Below are 18,593 nucleotides of genomic sequence, written 5' to 3'. Positions count from 1 at the left end.
ACTCAAGCAAATCAAGACAAGGTAGAAGCCCAAATTTCTTTTTTCAATTCAAATCTATAGGGGGCTGAGTTAAATTATTCAAATGTAGAAAAAAAAGCTTATGTTGTTTTCAAAGAGATTAAATATTTCAGACCCTTTCTACGTAAAACCCATACAAAAATAATAGTACCATTTCCAACAGTAAGAAATATCTTAGTACAGAAATATGTGGGTGAGAAAAGAGCAAATTGGGTTACTGCTTTACAAGAATACTACGTAGAAATCAAACGAGTAAGTATTGTAAAAGGTCAAGGCTTTTGCAAAATGCTGGTTGGAGCATAGCTTATTTCCGAAATACCATGTGTAGAGATACAAATGTATGAGGTAAGCCTAAACGATATTGAATCATTATACGTTGATATCATATTTTATCTAAAGAACGGATATGCTCCTTCAAACCTTGATTATACCAAGAAAAGAGCTCTAAGGTTGAAGGCTAAGCAATAGCAGCTTGTGAACAATGTACTTTTTAGAATGAATTATGATTCTATTCTCCTTAGATGTCTTAAGAAATCTGATGCTAAAAAGGTGTTGCAAGAACTCCATGATGGACCAGCAGGTGGAAATTATGCTGGAGATGCTACTGCACATAATATCCTCCACACAGGCTATTACTGGCCCACATTATTCAAAGACGTGCATAGCTACGTAAGGAAATGTCAAGTTTGTCAAACTGCTGCTAGGAGACAAAAGAAACCATCATTGCCTTTGCAACTAGTCAACATTGAGCAACCTTTTGATCAATGGGGATTGGATATAATAGGTGAGATCATTCCTCACTCTTCTAAACAACATAGGTATATCCTTACAGTTATAGATTATTTTACTAAATGGGTAAAAGCAGTTCCTCTCAAGACAGCTAATGTCGAACACATCATTGAGTTCATAGATTCGTTCATAATCACCAGGTTTTGTTTACCTTTTTCTTTAATGTTTGATAATGCATCGTATTTTTCTGGCAATACTATGACTGAATTTTCACTCAAAATAGGTTTTAAGCTTAGATACTTTGCCAATTATTACCCACAGAGGAATAGATTAGCTAAATCTACGAATAAAAACTTAACCAGAATCATTAAGCGAACCATTGATCAAACTCACAAAAATTGGCACAAGTCTTTAATATATGCTTTATGGGCAGACCGAATAACATAGAAAGCCTCCATTGGTACTTCTTCCTTTAATTTAGTTTATGGGAAAGAAGTAGTTCTTCCAACTCATCTAGCAATTCCCTCTTTGGCCTTAGTTCAATATATTGATGAAGCACCAACTTCTTCCTTACAACTAAGGTAGTTGGAAATACTTAAGCTAGAAGAGCAAGGAGAACAGGCTAAAATAACTCATGCTCATCACCAAGCATTAGTAAAAGCTTCTTTTGATTCAAACATGATATCCAGAAAGGACTTTTAGATGGGAGATCTAGTTTTAAAATGGGACAAGGCTCATGAGGAAAAAGGAAAACATACGAAATTTCAATGAATGTGGCTTGGCCCTTTCCAAATTGTAGAAGTCATAGGTCAATCTACTTTTATGTTATAGGATTTAATAGGAAAAAGAGAGTCTTTACCTATTAATGGACAGATTCTCAAAAAATACTTTCCATAGGAGATCATTCTTCTATTTTTTGTAGATTATTTTTTCCTTTATTTTCATAATAAAACCAGTTGTAAATGGTTACATTTGGAATTCACGAAAAAGACAAGTATTTCTTTTAGATTTTGTTTCTTCTCTTGTATAAATAGAATTGTTTTAGAAAATTGGTCATTACTATTGAAAGATATAGTCAAAGGCTATAAGCCTGGAAATGATACTAGTTTCAACCTTCTAAATTTTGATAAAAAACGACCTTTAGTGGGAAATTGTTTTATATCAGTCCATTGAAAGGTATCAATAAAAAAACGAAGATTCTCTGTAGAAAATCTCTTTCCAAAAACTCTACCATTGTCATCCAGAGCTATTCTTAAGGAAACAATGACTTCCTCCCCACCTAGGGAATTAAAAGCTTCAAGGAATAATCCAATGATACACTTTAACTTAAAGAATAAGAGGTCTCATCTCGAGTCGACTTATCATGATCATAGATATTATAGCTTGCTGACTTTGCCAAAACTGCATACCACAACATGGCAATGACTCAAGATTGTTGCAATCAAAAGATAAGGGGTCTCATCACGAGCCATCTTGTTCAGTAAAGTTATAAATCAAGTGAGTGACACTGTCATAAATTGGCTATCAAACCAAGGCATTGTTCTTTAAGGGTTTAGATAAATTAAAGCAATAAGTGTGGATATGGATTTCTCTTTGAAAATTGTATATTTCTCCAAGTGGGATACAGGAACATTGTTGGGTAACAGGTAACCCTGTCGAGGCTATAAATGACTACTGGCAGCAGAGGCTCTACCTATGACAAATGAGCATATTTAAAACTGATTTACAGATAAGGCTTTGTTTTCATCTTTATAAACCAAATAGTGACTGATGTAGATACAATGACTAGATTGAGGAAGTAAATAACCGAAGTTAAAACATAGAAAAAACAAACTATCATTGACAGTTGAAAGCATGACATACTTTATCTTTCTATAATAAAGTTTGATTTTCTGGAAAGTTTTCTGTTTTGGAAGTTTAGAAAATTAAAAAGAAAAGCAGAGATAACTAGTTCTTCCAAGTGAATCGCCAATTGTTGTGGCTAGCAACAACCCCCCTTCTTATTTAGTTTTATCACTAATACTAAATAAGTGGGGTCCCTTATTCAAAAATTAAAAAAAATCGATTAATGCTTGTATTTCCTTGTTAATAAAACTTACTATCATAAACTTAGGAGAATACCCTCAAAAAATCTAAAAAGGCTTAATTTTTATGATAAGTTAGAATAAAATCATTCCTTAAGAAACATCGCATCACAAAAAGGGTAATGGATGCCTTCCTACAAGTGGAATTCTAAGTTACGAAATCGCGATGTGAAACTACGCACTAAAAACATTCATCGCATCACATGCCTCAAACGTCACTTAAAGTTGAAATACCTCAAACCGCTGATATGAGATGGCACATATCGCAAATCAAATTTCACAAAAAAAAAATGGATGATTTTCATATGCTACGAACGAGCGATATTGCGATTTCGTGATATTGCGATCTGCGATATTACGATCTATGATATTACAATCTACGGTACTGCGATCTACTATATTGTGAAGCAAATCGAAAATCGCCTTATCACAGATCATTAGGGCTCGTTGTTCGAAAAAACTTTTCCATAAACCGAGACCCGGTTATGCGCGTTAATATTAATCAATTAGTTAGTTGGCAATCAATAATGAAATATGGTTTTGATCTGATCAAAGAGACATTTCACATAAGGTGGTATATTTTATATGTTTTCGGCATTTAAAGATTTCTTATCACCTCTTTCTTATCATTATTCTCACCTCATTTGTAAACTATAGGAACGAAGAGCAAAAACTATACATAGCAGTGTTCAGGATATTATGGGAAAGAAGGGTAAAGCTCTGAGTTCTGATGACAAAGAAATGACGTCCTTATATACAGACACCACCTGGAACAAAGATGCTGGTATCACTACTTGGGAAGGCATGTACAGTCTACTTGAGGAAGAAAATCCCAAAATGATGGAGGTTACAACTACTGCAGGTTCAAATGGGTCTTCTGAGGTGTTTATTATAGAACTAGCATGTTCGTTCTTGCACTGGATACCAGCGAGGCCCAAAATTCTTCCATACATGGACATGGTTAAATGGGTAATGGATAGCACGGACATCACAAATAGGAAATTTAAGACTCAGGGTCATGGACTCATTGGTTCGTTCACTCCACAAGATTTGAGGTTCATGTATCATCTACCAGAGCCACAGGCGACTTATAAAAAATAGTTCATGGAGAAGTCCACTAAAGAAAATGAATGTTTGGCAGAATGCACCAAGGATTGGTCAAGAAGGGACGAACCACTAAAAAAGGATAAGCATGGTATGTATAGTACTGGTTCTCTCACCTCCCTGTATTGCTTTACTACTGCTATGCTCTGTAGAATTTTTGGGAAGCCAGACATTAACAAATTTTCATCTGAATGGCTACCGCTGCCATTAATGCTACTATTGTGGATTGGGCTAAGATACTGTCTGACAACTTAGCCAAAACCATTTTGAATTACCAGCCTAAAAGAACTATTTCTCAGAGAATTTATCCCCCTTTCTACTTATTTGCATATGTGATGGATGCAATCTATTATATTTACAAGTTTCCTCTAATGGGTTTGTTATCTGGAAAACTAGTGTCTATGCAGAACTGCTAGTCCCACTAAGGGTGATAGCTACCTTAGAAACAAACACACTAAAACTACTTTCGTTTTCCTTTATGAGAAATAGATGAGAGAAGAATAAAGGAGACCAACCTCAGTCTTGCGCTTGGTTCCTTGCTTGATTCCTCTCCCTTCTGATAGTCCTTTTCTACTTGCTTCCTTATATACCCAGATTCAAAGAGCACCTGTAGAATCAAAGCAGCATAACACTAGACGAGAACATAGATCTATTATCATAAACAATATAGGACCAGATGTATATTAACCACACAAATGCATACAACATCAATCACACAAGAATGTGGAGGAAAACTTGAATAGCTTTATTAATAATCAAGAAAGAACAAAGAGGATTACAATCAATTGTTCTGACCCAGCATCATCCTCTCAGCAAGAAGCCCTTCTTCACCTCATGAAAAGCTTAGATCACCCAACACTATGATGTAGCACCAAGAAACCAGCATCACATCCTTACAAGATACAAAATTCCAGCCTCTAGATCTCTAGAATGAGGGATCCATATATAGATGTTTGCAAGGGGGGTGAGTCCACTTTTGAGATTTGGTTAGTGTCCTCTCCCTGATAGTTCTTGAATCCACTTGGAGATTGATGATCTCTTACTCATCCCTAGGTGAATGCAGAGAGGAAAGTGTCACAGGAGAAGTTTCTAGAAGATTCTTTGCTTCTCCACCTTGTAGATTGATCCTGCCATTTGTCCACTCTCACCCATCGCACCCCATAGAAGGGCTTTTCAACATGCATCGCACCTACTGTGTGTACTTAAGTGGAATGCAACGCACTTTGACCATGGAGCAGGTGAAATGATCCAGTTTTGACCAATTCTGAGTAGTTTTTCATGGAGAACTTCTGGGAGAAGATGTAATCAGTGGACCTTGTTCTTTTAGGGGTCATAAAAAAACTTTTAGGGACTTAAGAGGCCTTGGTTTATGGACATTTATGATTGGGGTTGCAGTGCAGAAAAATTTCTATAACAGTTGCCCCCTAAAGCATGAGGTCATTAATTTGTTGATGTCGGGTGAAATGCTTTATCATGAGGGTTTGAAGTTCTTTCAAGCTGGAAGGAGACTCATAATAAGATACAATACAATACATTATCTTCATAATATTTTCATAATCTATCTGAGGCGGGCATTCCCATGCTCATCTTTATAAATTCATTTTCATGTACATGAGACAGACAATCGTCTGAGTGTAGACTGGTGATTCTGGTAGAGCCATCATCCCTTAGATTGGATGATTATCTGTGCGGCAATGATGTACATCTGATGTCTTTATTTTCCTGAATGTATATCACAGCCCGGATGGATGAAACTAGATCCAGGGTCTTCAATCTCATTCGATATTCACTCAAAGTACAAGTCGATCCATGTGAGAGATGTTCCGGAGTCGAACATGGAAAGACATCGCCTGATTACCAGCCAATGATGTAAGCTGTTAACAGGCGCGAGAGGAATCACCGATAATGATGATGACCCTCAAGGTACTACAATACAACTCACGTGGTGTGAATAAGGGACTTGGTGTCGAACACCACACAAAATATTTTCGTCGAAGGCCATTGATGTAAACCTATCGCCGGAAGTGAGAAACTTGCCATTGAGGCATGCAAGCTTCAAAGTACTGAAAGGGTTGTTCCTAAATCGACTTCTTGGATAATGAGCTGATGTCGACAGGAAGTGATCCATCATAGGAGGGCCTTAGGGAATCCCACATCAATGACACAGAACGGAGAAAATGATTTTAATGGAGGTGAAAACGATCTGGTGATATAAAGTTCAGGGTGGTGGTCATGAAAGAAGGGAGTGTAAATGTATTACAGTGGGTGAGACACAGATGAATTCTCGAGCGACTTCTCTTGAACATATCAGTGACACTGACATGATGGATTGGTAGCATTAACCCCATATGTGGATGGTGTGACGGAACCATGGTGATGTGACCAGTGAATGGAAAAACCCAACCCGACTTGGATGTGGAGTGATAGTGTCATGTTCAAGAGCGACTTGCTACCAACAAAGTTTTTTCAAGTTTTCTTCCCAATTTTTCCCCAGTCATTGTTGACCAGTACCTCTTTATTTTTGTCAAGCTTGAGGAGGATAACATATGCTTGTTCTATAATTCGCCCTTCGGGCAAACCCATTGCTATGTTTTAACGAGCCTAACGATAGTGAAACGCGTTCTTGTCTGTTATGGACAAGTTTGTCGCTATTCGGTTTTAACGAGTTTAATGACAAAGATAACTCGGTCCTTTTCATTTTTAGAGAGTCTGAAAAGGAACGTAAAGGAAACTCCAAAAATCATTCTTCGTCACATAATCCCTTGAGTCCGAAAAAGTATAAAACAATACAAAAGGGATGAATTTTCGGTATTTTTAACGAGCCGAACAAAACAAGCGCTTGATCTTTTTGTGTAATAATCCCTCAGGTCCAAAAGGATGAAAATCTAAAGGAGGGATAACACTTTCGGTCACTTTAACAAGCTGGAGAGGCCAATGGCTCAGAAATCTTTTCATATTTTATGAGTCAGTTGAAAAGAGCTTAAAGGAGACTCGTTTTTGAGGAACAAGTGATAGATTTGGGTAGCAGCTGATTCCAGGTAAGGTTTGGAATTTTCCAATCATGGCAGTGTTACAAGGATGGCTAACAAGATCACTCTTTGCTGTTGTTCCTCAAAAGGGGTAAACAATCAAATGGAGGTGAATGATTGGCCAATACAGAGTGGAGGTGATGATGAGAATATGACCAAGTCTTCAAAGGCTGAAGTAATACATTCACGACGGTTATTTACTGCAATTTGGTTCATTTTTTTTATTTTAAAATGAGCTTAAACTCCAGAGGAACATTTGCTCATTGCTTATGTTTATTTTTTAACGAGCTTGAATTCCACGTTAAAATTGCTCGATCCAGTCGTATAATAAGGATGTCTCATATAAAAACGTCATTTTTTCAAAGCTTTGACCCGCATCCTTTTTTTATGCAAGTTAGGAAACGACCAATCCTATGAGTTTAAAGGGTTAGAGGACCTACAAATTTAAAAAAATAAATGGGCGCTCTTCGCTTGCATGCCCCTAGGTATAGCAAAAAATTTCCAGGTTCCCAAAGATTGTTCTATTTGCATCATAGACAAAACACTTCCTCAGCGATGTCTACCGAAATAAACAAAGGTGAGTGGCGTAGACACCTCCACCCACATAACTTTGACGAGGGAATCTTATTCCATCCTAATCCCATTTTCCGAAATGGACAGGTGTGTTAGACTAGTCATATATCCTCCGCAGAAACCTACCCTATACCTAAGGTTTTCCTGCCGAAGCAGACCAGGGTGCATGCCCCCTGGGTTTCAGTCATATCCTCTGAATCACTCGCGCTCATCAGGAGGATAGATTGGGGATTGATGAGACATTCCTCACATGAAAATTCCATTCAGGGTTGGTATATGACTATTTGCTATGTGTGAACCGGGAAATGAAAGCTGGTCTACGAGCTTGACCACTCTTCCTTCGTGCAGAAAACACATTACTCTAAAGAGTGAGGAGACAATGGCTCCCATGCAATAAATATAGTCTCGTCCAAGGGGTAGATTATAATCCAGGGGTCCTTGGACTACAATTACGTTCATGTGAACGGTTTTCCCTCTCAATGTTATGGGCACATTGGGAAGGATCCCTAACGGTCGACTGGTTCCTTTGTCAAAGCCTGTTAGATTTCTCATCTCAGGCAAAAGCGATGGTGAACCAAGCGCTTTCCAAGTAGTTGAGGAAAGGATACTCATAGAAGCCCCTTCATCTATGATGGTACTGGCCATGACCATTTTATATATTTGAGCAATGATTCGAAATGGTACACTAGTTGGTAAACGAGATATTCCTAGTAGATTCTAGTCAAATGAATCAACCAGGCTGCTTGGAGGTGGGACCGAATAGACGACCGGATACGACTCAGACGAACTTCCTTCCTGCGGTAAAGGAACGAGTAGATTGCCCCCATGTTCATCGGAGTCTGTGCTTATGAAAATAATTTGGATGGTGTCATCCTTGTTCTCTTCGACGACTGTATCATCTAAATAGATCCTTTGAAGGCAAGACCGGGTCAACTGCTTCCTCAACCTTTTGACTTTCGTCTGGTGTGGATTCAGATGGTTTATCTTCAATGATAGATGCTTCGGCTGACCACAAGGGCATTTCAGCCAGATTTTCAACTAGTGAATGACTGGGTAAGAGTTTCTTATATCCAGGAGGAAGTCGTAATAGTGAAACCGGACAGTTGTCCAAAACTCTTTTAGCCTCATCTAAGAAGGGACAACGGTGGATGGCGTGATCGCCTTCACACAGTTTACAAGGAAATTTACATTTTCCTTTTTGTCCAGGGGCTTCACTTTCACTAGTTGATGGTGTACTTTCAACATGATCATCAGAGGTTGACGACACTGGATTGTGCAAACGAGGAGACCAATCCCTTAAGATCTGAGGGATGCAAGGACAATCTCGATGATAGTGGTCCCCTTTGCAAATGACACATGGCGATTTAGGCCTCGTTGGTGCAGTGTGTGGATTTTCACTAGATGATGCTTGGTTGCCCGTTTTCGCTTTCGGCTCCTTCTTCTTCTTCTCTTTCTTCTTCTTCTCCTTCTCCTTCTCAGTTGCTTGATTTTTGGCTTTACCAGCTTCATCAAGTGAAGAGGAAGGAGGAGAGGAAGAAATGGACGAAGAAGAGTGTTGCGGGGTAATTCTGGTATCATTTAGTTGCTTACTTGATTGTTCAGGAATCGCGGTGTTCTGAATGACAGAGGTTGAGAAGAGCCATACGGGCAAGCCGATTGTCAATCCTAGAAGCGATAATGTGGCCATATGAGGTGCACCAACATCTCCCCAAGAGGAGAAGGTGTTAGGAATTCCTCCAAGGGGAATTCCTTGGTTGGTGGACTCCATTTTTCTCAACCTAAGACCAACGTAGGAAAGGTGATAATTATTCCGTTTAAAATAAATTTTAGACGCTTTGACACAACTTGTTTTTTCAATTTTTAAGAGTTGAGAAAAAGCAAAATATGACTCTAGTCGCCTTCGATTTTTAATGAGCATGAAGTGACAAGTGCTCAGATGGACCTTTTCTGTTAAGGAGTCTGAAAAGGAATGAAAGGGACTGCTCTGGAAATCTAGATAGAGGGATTACCAAACCAATCACAAAACTGCATAATACTTTTTACGGTACGGCAGTCAATCTTCCCGAATGCTGTGTTTAGTGCATTGCGATCGATAGGGCGGCAGACACGGCTTCCTATAGATAAAGGATAAAGCCTATTGTGGTCTCCCCATATATACTCGACGGTACATGGGAGCACAAGTCCGTATTGGCACTTGTCATCTCAAAGTGGAGGAATCATCCAACCAACAATGAAAGCAACATTTACCATGTTTTACGACGGTGGAACACGTCTCTAGCCCAGACTTCTAAATGTTGTGCGTTAGGTTCCAAAGTGTTTTTAGATTCATTGAATTTATTTTATAGTTGATCTTGCTCAAGAAATTTGCCTTTCAGGTTCACCGCGTGATGTAGATGTACAATTCCTAAAATGCAATCTAAGATGATAAACAATCGTTTAATCTTCTTTTTGCAATGAAAATCCTAGCTACTAAGGAAAGAGAGATGGCGTTCTTTCAACAAAGAGCAAAGAGCACACACTATATGCACTGTCCTAAATCAAGCCAACAAACAGTCTAAATGCAAATGCACATGCATGTATTTGTTTTCAGCCTTCTTAATGTGTAAATGATAAAAAGAAAGCTAAGCACAATTCTGAATTATTTTTCAAAGCGACAATTACTAACAAGTTTCTTTTCAAGACAAAATGAGGACAGTGACAACACTTTGCTATTTGAAATTGAAAAATTGCTTTCGTCACTTGAAAAACTACTAATTCAAATAAGATACAAGAGTAACAGTGTAATCGACTATCAAGAACAATCAGATTCTCTTCTATGACTGAAAATGACACTTGCGACACTTTAAAATCAAGAAACGACAGTACAATTACGCTACTTCTTTGTAAAGGAGAACTGAAAATGACTCAAAATACATGAAAACATTTACAGTCTTTTGTACAATGGAGGCAGAATAGCAGCAAGGAAGGGGGTTTCAACAGAGGTGTACTGACTGCAGGCAGCAAAACTCTTGAATAGATTTGAAAAGAGTGAACACAGAAACCAAAATTTAGGAACAAGGCCTTGTCTGATCAGTGCACTTGTAACACTGTGAAACTGAAATGCAGCGCACCTACTACACTCAGGAAGTGCGATGCATTTGAAGTTCACAAAACAGACAGTTCGTTGGACCAAGGACGAGACTTTGACTGGGTTTCGGGTCACAATTTGCAGTTCAGTTCAAGGATTTAGGCTGAACAAATGGTAATCAGTAAATCAATCACAGGGGTAGATCTAAAGAGGTTACTAGAGCCACCACAAGGGAAATTAGAGAGCTTTTAAATCAATTGTTCAATTCATAAACAAAACTCGGAGATAGACTAAAGCGGCATTTATCTACTTTGCATTCGCATAGCAAATGCAGTTCGAAGGCTACCTAGCTCAACTTCAGGCTCCGTCTGTAAGTTTATAAAGTAAACAAATGTAGATAAACACACAATCTATTTTCTCCCCAGCGGAGTGGCCATTTTGTTATCGAGAAAACTAGTGTCTATGCAGAACTGCTAGTCCCACTAAGGGTGATAGCTACCTTAGAAACAAACACACTAAAACTACTTTCATTTTCCTTTATGAGAAATAGATGAGAGAAGAATAAAGGAGACCAACCTCAGTCTTGCACTTGGTTCCTTGCTTGATTCCTCTCCCTTCTGATAGTCCTTTGCTACTTGCTTCCTTGTATACCCAACTTCAAAGAGCACCTGTAGAATCAAAGCAGCATAACACTATACGAGAACATAGATCTATTATCATAAACAATATAGGACCAGATGTATATTAACCACACAAATGCATACAACATCAATCACACAAGAATGTGGAGGAAAACTTGAATAGCTTTATTAATAATCAAGAAAGAGCAAAGAGGATTACAACCAATTGTTCTGACCCAGCATCATCCTCTCAGCAAGAAGCCCTTCTTCACCTCATGAAAAGCTTAGATCACCCAACACTATGATGTAGCACCAAGAAACCAGCAACACTTCCTTACAAGATACAAAATTCCAGCCTCTAGATATCTGGGATGAGGGATCCATATATAGATGTTTGCAAGGGGGGTGAGTCAGCTTTTGATATTTGATTAGTGTCCTCTCTCTGATAGTTCTTGAATCCACTTGGAGATTGATGATATCTTACTCATCCCTGGGCGAATGTAGAGAGGAAAGTGTCACAGGAGAAGTTTCTAGAATATTCTTTGCTTCTCCACCTTGCAGATTGATCCTGCCATTTGTCAACTCTCGCCCATCGCACCCATAGAAGGGCTTTTCAACATGCATCGCACCTACTGTGTGTACTTAGGTGGGATGCAACGTACTTTGACCATGAAGCAGGTGAAATGATCCAGTTTTGACCAATTCTGAGTAGTTTTTCATGGAGAACTTCTGGGAGAAGATGTAATCAGTTGACCTTGTTCTTTTAGGGGTCGGAAAAAAACTTTTAGGGACTTAAGAGCCCTTGGTTTATGGACATTTATGATTAGGGTTGTGGTGCCCAAAAATTTCTATAACAGGGTTGGAAATGGATGACTCAAGATCCCTTACTCGTTCATATTTATCACAAAGAATTATGGGATTCCAAGTTCACTTCGTATTTCTAAAAGATTTATCATGGAATCATGTTACCTCTGTACAAAATGTTGTATGATAAAGACGCTCCAAGATTTTCTCCCAAAGCGGAGGTCGATATACTCCCTGTTGCGAGATGGTTTGGAGAATAACTTTTTACATATGTCAGGGTATTTAGAAATCTTGCTTCCCCTCATGTCTTACCTTTATATGTTCCTGATAAACTACTGGAACGAGATATTGCTTATGAGACCTGCGGAGAAGGAGGTATGACTAAAGATTTGAAGGACAAGAAGAAGGTCACTTGGCCACAATTTCCTGTGGCCTGTGGGGCCTTTTCACTATTTGATGTAGGCCATGCATTCAAAGAAGTAAACAACATGACATGTCTATGATTGTTCAAATTTCCAGGAAGACCGTTAGATCCTTCTGATATGTTAAAAATTTCACTACTGCAGTCAAAATAAATGTGTTTTCTAAAGAAGATGATATTTTTGATGATATGTTCCAATAGAAAAGTACATTTAAAGATGTTCTGCATTCAGCCCAAATGCGATTTCCTCTAGCAGAATTTCAAGAGTTGAAAATATACAAAGAAAGGAGGTTAACTAATATCCCTTTGGATAAATTACGCTTGGAACCCATAAGGGAACCAACTCCCAGTATCACTGTCAGTGGAAGTTCAGGCACAGATAGGTCTAAATCTAAGTCTGAGAGAGAAACATCAGAAGACTCCAAGAGGTCCATAATAAAAGTGAAGGGTCAGTAAGGGATACTGCCCAGTTGAAGGAGATCCCACAACAATAGGTTTTGACCTCTCCGCAGCTATATCCTCCCCCTCTCATCGTCCAGCCACCATCAGTGAGAACTAAGCTAAATAAAGAATGGGAGACATTCAATGATTTAAACAATATTGAAGGACAGAGCACAAAGACACCTGTGAGTAATGTACAGACAGTGAATGATATAGTCATAGGAACAAGTAGCAATGTCCCGGAAATGGAACATATTCCCATTACCCCATCCTTTGAACTTATGCTCAAAATAGAGGAAATTCCTCCTCTTGATGTATTTTACAATCCATAGCATAAGGTCGTGGTGATAAGACAAAGAAAGAAAAGGAAATTGGAAAGCATGCTCTCTCATGATGCAGAGCAATTAGACATCCTATGGCAAGATCCTACCACTGATCCCACTGAAAATCTCACTAAATTATCTCAGATCGCAGGAGCATATGCCTCTGCGACCATTGATAAAGTATCTGAGGTACAACAACTACTGAAAGAGAAAGAAAATCAAATACAGATTTTACAGCAATAGCTACAACAAGCCAACACCAATAGCATAGAAACTGCTTGAAAGATTACAACATGGCTTTCAACAAATGCAGATAGGATACCAAAACAGTTTGGCTGCAAGAGAAAACCAGTTACAGGTTATGCAAGAGAAGCACAAGGATGATCCTAAGCTTACAGAATTCGTCATAGAATCCATTTCCTTAAACGATCAACTATTGCAGAAAAAAGAAGCATTGTGCCAAAGGATATGAAAGTGGAGCTCTTATTGTGAAATAAGCGATAAAATTACTAATCATATTGTGGACTTGCGACATGATTACGATTTAATTGATAAAAGAGTTACTGAATATTTGGCTTGGAAAGAAACAGAGGAAGGGAAAAAGGCAAGCACACCAATAATCAATGACACTCACAAAGAAATGCTTTTTAATAAGTGGGATGCATAGATCATGAAAGCAGAACAAGCGGTAGAAGAAGCAGCCACAACAACAAACAATGTCATTGACTGCATCAATGAAAATTTACAAAGGGAAAATCTAATCTCAAAGACCACTCTAGGATATCTACCGAAAGTACATCATCTGTAGATAGGCTGGAGATAGAAGGCTCAAGAAAAGGCAGAATCAATAAAAAGATTAACTAAGTTGAATTGGGATTCTTACTCGACATACTTGGTAAAACCACACAACCAGTGCATGACTCTCAAATGCATCATCAATTCTGCTGAAAAGATGGCATCATCTCTTGCCGATTCCATTTTCGCAGGACAACTAAAGTCGGAAGTCGACCAACCAACTCTCCTCAAGCAAATGCTGAATGCTTGAGATTTCAAGGGACAGATACACAAATAGTTAGTTGTTAATTTTAGTTTTAGATTCAGTTTTAGTGTTAATCTTGCTTTATTTTTTCCTGAAATGAGGACGGTCATTCAAACTGCATCCTACACTTTTGTAATAAATTATTTTTAGATTTAGTTAGTAGTATTTAAACCCTTCTCATGCATTTAGAGAAGGGTCTTGAAATTTGTCAAAAACTTGTCCTCAGAACATGCACTTTTGCACCCTCCGAGGAGGTTTGATGAATGAATGGAACAAGATTTATTGATATCTACGTTTAATATCTACTACTGATGTTGCACTTTTGTACTCTTAGTGGATGTTGCATTAAGAAGAGGTAAATCATTATTGCTTGAAGCTCATGAGTAGAACTAGTTATAAATGGTACTTTTATCTCTTAACTATTTATGCCTATGTGTTAAAGTGATATTCATGTTCAATTATTTATGTATGAATGCATGAATGCTTGAGTTCTCATTTGGCACTTCTGTACGGTGATAGCTATTTATTTATGCTTAATATATGAGTAGCTTATTATGCGATATGTTTTTCACAACTGTTTTGTCTAACTTGTTATACAAAATGGTTCATCTTTATTGAATTCTTTTCTCATAGCAGTTGAATCATCTTTATTACCAATTGTTATTTGAAATCATTTTAGATCACATAATGGAAATATTACATCCTGGGTTAGTTTAGAATTAGATATTTTTGTTTATTAGAATACACTTGCATATTGTTAGATTAGATTTAGAATAAAAGCATTTCAATTAGGAACTCTTAGAAAGGAAATATCAATTCTCAACACACACACACACATATATTGGGAAACTAGTCCCATATCCCCAGTCAGAGCCACTATACCAAATGGAAAAGGAGATGCTAACCAAGTTCTGGACTGAGTGAGTATCCCGTAGACCGTATTTTTGGGGCTTCAACACACCCACAAGCCAATGGGACTATAGAGGCATTCAACAAAATACTGGAGACCACACTGACCAAAGTGTGTAACACACAGCGAAGCGATTGGACTTGCACATACCTGCAGTGCTATGGGCGTACAGGAAAATGTGCAAGAAACTGACAGGAAAAACACCTTTCTGGTTAGTTTATGGCGTGGAAGCTATCATGCTAATGGAATATATTGTACCTAGTTTGCGCATAACAGTGCTCACAGGGATGACAGACCATGAAGCTTTAGAGGAAAAGCTTGCGTAATTGGAAGAACTTGAGGAGGAATGGTTCTTGGTTGGATTTCATCAGCAGGTACAAAAGTAGTGTGAAAAGGCCTAGAATGACTGCCATATCAAGTTGTGCACCTTCAAGGAAAATGACTTAATGCTGTTTTATGAAAATAAGTTTAAAAAATTTCAGGGAAAATTCAGAATGCATTAGTTGGGACCATATGTGGTTAAGGAGGTCATAGATGGAGGCGCGGTCCATCTAATAAAACTAAATGAAGAACCCTTCCCAAGAAAAGTGAATGGTAGCCGCCTAAAGGTCTACATGGGTGGGCTGGCTATCTAGCTAGCCGACAGAGGCATAGTCTTCACACTTCGATGAGTTGGACAAAGCCACGGGACTATAAACATATGCAGCTAATACCGTTACAGATGAAAAGAAGTACCTTGGACATGGAGGTCTCATAATAGAGGATGCAACAGATTTAGCAAGCAGCAGCTCAGTGCGTTGCCGACATCAGCATAGTTTGAGGACAGTTGGAGGAACTTCGTGTCAAGATCGCCGCGCCGACTGAGTGACTCAAGGGCGAGTCACAATGTTTGTGTTGGGGGCCTGTTGGGCATGAAATCCCCCCGGGGCATGTTTTGGGGCTCAAAGCCCATGCTTTGACTGAATGGTGTTGTAAAGCCCCACGAATTGCGGGCACGGAAGTATGTTAAAAAACCAGAAGCGAGGAGAAAGAGTCTAATTTTCTAAATGTGTCTTGGGTCATAGAGTAGGAGAAGGCTCTACAACTGAGTGTGAAGAGGCCTAGTAGTCCACAGCTGAGTGTGCGAACCCCTGCAACTGAGTGTGCAGGGTGGAGTCAAGTCTATAACCAAATGAAGAAAATAATAAAGAGAATTTTTATCTTAATTCCTTGTATCTGTTATTGGGTTATTACCTATTTGATATGAATTGCAATTATACTGTTGATCCAGATTTAAATAGGAACGCAACAAATTACAGAGATAACCATATACACAAAGATGCAGCGGAAATAATACTTCATTTCATTAATGGAAAATACTGAAATATGCTTACAACCAGAAATGGAAATAAACCAGCTAGGGCGATGGTAGCTTATCTCTGAGAAGAGATGTGGTTGCTACATGCCTCTGAACTGTTCTAAAACTGTGTTACAATGAGGCTCGAAGGCCTATTTATTGTTGAGAAACAATGCAAAACCCTTAACATTCTGAAACCTAACCCTAGAAGATGAAACGCCAAATTGTGGGCCCCGTTTGGGTAAATTGGTACATCAATTTCCCGGGGTCGTAACTTTGGCATACGATCTCCGTTTGACATGTACGATAGCTCGTTAGAAAGATCTATCCGAGTACTACCACTTTGGGAGGCAACATCGGTCCATGGACCCATGTTGCCCCAGATTCCCAAAAAAACATCGTTTAGGGCCTCAAAAAGGCTCCGGAAGTTCAGGACCCGAAAAACTGCTAAAAATAGTAAACTGTGCTACAATTTAGGAAACTAAAAAGATTGAAAGAGATAGTTGTGGGGGTCTAAATGGGATAGGTGGGTGGCCACCAACATCCACCTAGATCATTCCTCCCCCCTTAGGAAGCAATGGTCCCCATTACGTTGAGTTCCTCCATCTGCTGAACTTGTCCTGTAATCTCTGATGTGTCCAGTAATGGTGGGAAGCATGGTCGACGATGGTCCATATTGAACACTTGGTGTAGGCGAAGGAATGGAGGAATGTTGTGCTTCAAAGCATTGTTTCCCATAGCCTTGGTACTGGTGTAAGGACCATGTTGGAGTGGTCTGAGTTTCTGATGGGTTCTGGTAAGGCGTTCTCTCTGTCGATGCAACCAGACTTTGTTGCCCACCTGAAACTTATGTGGTACCCCTATGGGTGAGGAGAAGTTGTTCCTGTGTTCTTCCATGACCGTATCCCTTTGATGTTGCTACTGCATGGAGGAACCCTTTGCAGGGGTCATGGATGTAGCAACGATCTTCCCCTTACTTTGGGAGTGAACCAGACAGATGAATTTCCTGGTCTGTGATATGAGCTTGCTGCCTTTCTTAGCAGTGATTAGAGATGTGGCGGTAGGTGGGGCTACCTCCGATATCCTGTATAATGAATTATTCAAAGAAATAATCACAGCACGAGGCCTGGACTCATACACAGCATGTCGCCTCCACAAGTATGGCTGGCCTAATAATACATCACAAACATCCAGAGGTGTAACATCACACAATACCTCGTCTGTGAAGGGCTTGATGTTGTAGGGAAGGCGGCACTGCTGGCGAACTTTGAGATCTCGTCCTTCATGAAGCCACCCGATACTGTACGGCTGTGGGTCTGGTGTAGTCGGTAGGCCCAACCACTTCACAACCTCTGCTGAAATGAGGTTCTTTTGGCTACCACTGTCGACAATGAATTGTAGCGGCGAACCCTTCACCCACATTTGTGAGTGGAAAAGACGCTCCCCTTCCTCTGGATTTTCGGGATCATCTTTCTGGATCTTGGCAGTGGCAACAGTGGCGCTGAGATTCGCATCAATGATCTGCTTCCCTTTGCCATTCCCCTTGTCAGGTTTTGGCTCAGGATCGGAACATGCATCTGATTCGAAAGCCTTCAACTCAGCCACCAGCGGATGCTTGGTCCGACACTCACTTGTGTTATGAGTGGGACTCTTGTGGAACTCACACCACTTTCCTATGTCCTTCTTCGGCTTCAACGAGTTGTCTTGGGTCACCCCGCCTTGGCTTTGTCCTTTGGGCTTCGGATTTGCAGATCCAAAGTCTCACTTCTTCTGTTTGAACTTTTGCTCTATTTTGACAGCGTATCGGTATGCTGTGCCGAGTGAGGAGATGTTCAAGAACCCCATCTCTTCCTAGATGTATCTGTGTAGGCAGCCATGGTATTTGAGTACCAGATGCAGCTCAGAATCTTTGATACCCAACTGTGTGCGAAGGGTATTAAAAATGTTTGTGAACTCTGGCACATCTTGGTCTCGTCCCTGCCGCAGTGTGGTCCATTTGATGTATTTGTCCTCGTAGCGTCCGACAGGGTAGTACTGCTCCTTGATGGCATCCCGGAAGTCATTCCAAGTGGGTGCGGCTGAAAATAGTGAGCAT

This window comes from Pinus tabuliformis, chromosome 7, assembly GCF_031772625.1.
Source record: "Pinus tabuliformis cultivar Carrire ecotype Pingquan chromosome 7, CPIR1, whole genome shotgun sequence".
NCBI lineage: Eukaryota > Viridiplantae > Streptophyta > Pinopsida > Pinales > Pinaceae > Pinus > Pinus tabuliformis.
This window is presented reverse-complemented; position numbering follows the sequence as displayed.